Below are 5,439 nucleotides of genomic sequence, written 5' to 3' on the forward strand. Positions count from 1 at the left end.
TTGAAACACAGAAAAATGTGAATCTACTAGTAGACTAGTAGATTAAAGTGGTTTACTGAGTTTCTTTCTGTCTAGATAGATAGATACACAGATAAATAGGAAAAAAATGGCTGATACAGATCATGATAAAATTATTTTCTCTGGGCATTGAAAAAATACACACCCTATAATGATGTAGGTGGAATGCAAAGGGGAAAATCAAATGGTTTGTAGAGCTCTTTCTTTCCTAGCGGAGCCATGGCTCCTGGTCCCAAGAAGCATCTAAAGTGTGTAGCGGCTCCAAAGCATTGGATGCTGGATAAACTGACCGATGTATTTGCTCCTCGGCCATCTACCAGTCCCCACGAGCTGGGAGAATGTCTCCCTCTCATCATTTTCTTAAGGGACAGACCTAAGTCTGCTCTAACAGGTGATGAAGTAAAGATCTGCATGCAGCAGTTTATTAAGATCGATAGTGCCGGAAGCCGGTCCATCCTTGCTGCTTGACACAGTCGCTGCAGGGAAGAAACATCTGCACAACATATGTTTCAAGGGACCTGGCGTATATGGCATACTGTTCTTCATATGTTTGCTCCCCTTCTTAGCGCTATATGTTTTAACCAAGGTCACCTCTCCAAGAAAGGTTGTTTCCCCAGGTGGGGATTTTTCCCTGGAGTTAGGGATTAACAGGACTAAGGAAGGGAATAAATCAGTAAAACCCCTTAACTAAGTGCCAGGCGGGTAGTTAATCACCTTAACTATGAACAATCATACTTAAGCTACATAATCTTTACTTAGGATAATCTCCTTCAGTTACTTCCTTGTAGCTTAACAGAACAGTAGAGTAGTGACCTTGGAATAGAGATAACAAACGCCCTAACCTTTGGAATAGAATGTATAGGATTAAAATCAAATGGTATAAATACAGATGTAACAGGAGAATAGAGAGAGAACCTGGCTAGAGAACCTGGCTAGGCTGCTGATCAACTGAACGCTGACTCCGTCCACACCTTTGGGAACCCCTGGACTTGCTGGGGTTGGACCCCAACCTGATAGCAAAGTCCAAACCGATGTAACCTACCCTGCTGGTTTTATGGATGCCATCAGCACTGACAAGACTGGAAGAATTTCTGCCTGACCTATGACACGAAGGGCCACTTTGCTATTCATCACATTACACCTGAGGAGGCCAAGTACAAGTTGTGCAAAGTGAGTGAGATCTTTGTGGGCACAAAAGGAATCCCTCATGTGCTAACCCATGATGCTCGCACCATGATGTTCACCCCCCTCAGGGTGAATGGCACCATTCAGGTGGATTTGGAGCCTGGCAGAATTATTGATTCCATCAAGTTTGACACCAGTAACCTGTGTATGGTGACCGGAAGTGTTAACCTGGAAAGAATTGGCATGATCACCAACAGAGAGAGGCATCCTGGTTCTTTTGACATAGTTCATGTGAAAGATGCCAATGGCAACAGCTTTGCCATCCCGCTTTCCAACATTTTTGTAATTGGAGAGGCAACACACCATGGATTTCCCTTCCCCTTGGAAAGGGTATCTGCCTCACCATTGCTGAAGAAAGAGATGAGAGACTGGCGGCCACACAGAGCAGTGGGTGAAATGAGTTCAAGGTGACATGTTGGAAAAGTCTTTGCACTTAAAGAGAATACAGCATTTAAAAAAATGATTTGTAGATTTCCCTTGCCACTCATATGCCCGAAGTAAAGTGAATGATATCTGGAGAATTGTAAAGGGGAAATCTTAAGGCTAGAAAACCCTATAAACTGAAATGGCAACAGGAAGCTGTGTTCAAACCTGCAGCGACTGTGAAGGTCTAGCTCACAGCAATTCTGCTGAGGAGATGGAAGGACCATGGCCTGCCTGAGGTCGAGGGCCCGGAGGACGCTGGCAGGCACTGTTGCCAGGCAGCCGGTCCAGTCTGGCACAGCTTCAATCGCAAGACTTTTTGGGAAATCCACAATTAACTGAAACTGTTTTCTCTAATGACTTAATGGTTTTCTCTTGGACAGCTTCCAGCTAATCACAAACCAAAATTCACTCTTCCTGCACTGGTGCCTTTTCCCCCTCTTCCCTCTTCCCACTGTCTTATATAAATCCTTCCCTCCACACCCCACCCTCCTTTCTTAACTTTGTTCATTGATTAGACTCCAATGACTGTCGCCTTGGTGCACTTGAGAGTTAGTTATATAACTCCCCAAATGTTTCTAAGTTATGTTTTGACATTCATTTCATTCCTGGGAAGTTACGAGAAAGCATAATCCAGACAACCGAAAGATGACTCAAACTAAACGACTCACAAACTGGGATGTCATGAGAGAAAAAGCTTCATGATGAGCATTCAATTTGCTTACACGTTTAATTAACTGAAACAACCACAGCAACAAAATGGCATACAAATATATTTCTTGGAAGGAGGGCTACAGAATGCAAAAACAAAAGCATTTAAAAAAATTATAATAGATTAGTACAGAACCCAGAATGAATTCTAAAGTGTGGAAGACAAAAAAAAAAAGGGGGCATAAAATCGTGACAAAGCATACTTTTCTCCAAGTAACTGATAGAACTGTGGGACATCCCATACAATAAAAGGCTAATATGCAAATCTACTGAACTGCGGAACAACCGCTATGACGTGCACTGACCACCCAGGGGCAGATGCTCAGCACAGGAGCTGCCCCTGGTGGTCAGTGCACTCCCACAGGTGGAGTGCCGCTCAGCCAGAAGCTGGGCTCACAGCTGGTGAGCGTAGTGGCAGTGGCAGGAGCCTCTTTCACCTCTGTGGCAGCGCTAAGGATATCCAACTGACGGCTTAGGCCCACTCCCCCGCTGAGGGCTCCCAGGCTGCGAGAGGGATGCAGGCTGGGTTGAGGCACCCTCCCAAGTGCATGAATTTCATGCACAGGGCCTGTAGTTGGTTTATAAACACGTACCACATAACAAAATATTACAAAAGAAAAAAGAAGAGCTTAAAACAAACAAACAAAATGAGGTGATAGAAGTAACACTAACAAAAACTTGTGTGCAAATGTTGGGGGGCATAAGATATCTGTAGTACTATCAACAATAAAAAATATATTTAAAAAGAAAAATAAACTTTTGTGGCAAAACCATAAATGGGATAAATTCTAATATATTACAACCATTAACATTGATTCAAAAAGCAAAATGTCATTTTACCAAACTCACATCTGGAACAACTCCGTGAAAATTCATTTAAGAATCGAAATAAAATCCTCAAAACGTTACATCAAACTTAACAGAGAAAAAATAGAGGTACCACATTAATTTCAGGAGAAGACTGAGATATCTGCTAACACCTCTATTATTCACCATTTTTTCTTAGAGGCACTAGAAAAAGCAATTAAACAAAAAAATAAAAATAAATAAGAGAAAGAAAGGAAGAGAGAAAAAAGAAAGAGAAAATTTTAAAATAAAAAATGTTTGGAAATTTGATGAGGTGAAGAGGCCAGAGGAAGAAAGGAATGAGAAATCCACCCCCAGTCCCTGCTCTACCTGATTGGCTTCTGGTGTCCAAGAGCTGCTGAGGTGGGTCTCCCTCCCAACTCCACCCCCCAATCTCTGTTGCGTTTGTTGTTCCCAGGAGACCACTGCATCAGGCTTGCCCAGAGTTCCAGCTTCCTTAAAGGGCCAGAGTAAGGGAACCCAGATGTAGTATCAGTCTGGAAGATGGGCTGCTGGGCTCAGGCTTGTCCTCATCTCAGCCTCCAAACCCCTGCAACTCCTTACAGTGCCTTGCAGGGACTCCATGGTGATATGACATGCATACTCACCTGCAAACCCAGATGCCCAGTTCAAGTGCCACCTCAGATTCTGCTGCAGTGGCTCTAAGGGGCATGAGGAAAGAAAGATGGAAATTAAGACTTTGTAATGGCATAGGACATGCCTGTGTTAAAAAGTTCAGAGGTACAACATTGATCTCCTCTAAAGAAAGACACACTAAATTGTAGGCAGTGGTTGTCTCTGGGTTTTATTATGAGTAGTTCTTTCCTTTAGAATTCTGGACTTCTCACACCAATTTTCTATAATATATGTATAGAATGTATGTAATCTATAATAATAAAAGGATAATATGCAAATTGACTAAACAGCCAAACAGCAGAACAATCATTGGGATGACCTTCTGGATGAAGCCAGGGCTATGAGGACTGAGGCAGCTGGGGCTGTGAAGGTCTACCCTTACACAAATTTCATGCATCAGGCCTCTAGTTCTATAATCTATTCTAATGAAAGGGTAATATGCTAATTAGGCCAGTTCGACCGGACATCTTCTGGACATCCGACTTCCTTCCAGACAAAGCCACAGTGGCGGGGGCTGAGGCAGAGGCAGTTGGGGCAATCAGGCTGGCAGGGGAGCAAGCAGTTAGGGGTGAGATCAGGCCGACAAGGGGGAGCAAGCAGTTAGGGGTGATATCAGGCCATCAGGGGAGGGCAGCTGGGGGCAATCAGGCAGGGAGGCAGAGGCGGTTAGGGGCCATCAGACAGGCGGGCAGGTGAGCAGTCAGGAGCCAGCGGTCCTGGATTGTGAGAGGGATGTCCTACTGCCGGTTTAGGCCTGATCCCCCCGAGGGGTCCCAGATTGGAGAGGGTGCAGGCTGGGCTGAGGACACACACACCCCATGCATGAATTTTGTGCACCAGACCTCTAGTATATGTATAAATGTATGTTATTTTTATAAGCAGAGATAATACACCTACTTTTGTTTTCCCAAATCATTCAAAGTGTAATCATTCAATTTGGTTGGGCAAATTCAGCAAAACCTTTTAAAATTAACAGTTCAGCAAACATTTTAAAAATGATACCCCCTTAATTGCAAACTCCACAGACTTCCAGCCCTCCCCAGTGGAGCAGGATTTCATTTACATGAGTTAAGGCAGCGTTTACCCAGCAGGAGGTCCTGGGGAATTCTGGGCTCAGCATCCTCATTTATTGGGCCTAGCCCTTTCCATACATTTCCATGTTGTTCCTATTGCAATCCCTGGAACTAGTGGTTTTCACCCCCATTTTACAAACAAAGAATTGGGCTTCCTGCATTCAATAGGTGGTAGGTTGATCTGCTACTTTCAAATTCAGGGGGATGATCTCAAATCATGTGCTCTGTCCTCTATTCCAGTAATTTCCCAACAGATCTTAAGCTGTGAAACCCTTGGTTCAAGCAAATGCCACCCTGATGTATAGTTTGCTAGTGTAGTAGGATAGGAAGAAGCCAGGAAAATTTCAGGGCAGGAGGAATAGGGAAACGGAGACAAGAAAATTAAACAAGGCCAAACAGTTTGGCCAGCTTGCAGCCAGTTTGCAGCAAGATCTAATTTTCCCCATATAAGGACACTTTAGAAAAAAAGGCTAATGTCTGTCCTCCCTAACCAAAGAATACATAGCTTAAATCACCCTGGAGCTGCTAAGGCAGGGCAGGGGGGAAA

General features: G+C 43.9%; 1 pseudogene across 1 annotated transcript; it reads left to right on the forward strand.

Moving 5' to 3' along the window:
- Nucleotides 1–237: 237 nt before the first annotated feature.
- Nucleotides 238–1,598, forward strand: LOC308520507 (small ribosomal subunit protein eS4-like; annotated as a pseudogene). Its single transcript has 2 exons — nt 238–467; nt 1,036–1,598. The product of its transcript is annotated as a small ribosomal subunit protein eS4-like (transcript).
- The last annotated feature ends 3,841 nt before the right edge of the window (nt 1,599–5,439 follow it).

The sequence above is a fragment of the Myotis nattereri genome, assembly GCF_964212035.1.
Source record: "Myotis nattereri genome assembly, chromosome: 5".
In the NCBI taxonomy this organism is placed as follows: Eukaryota; Metazoa; Chordata; class Mammalia; order Chiroptera; family Vespertilionidae; genus Myotis; species Myotis nattereri.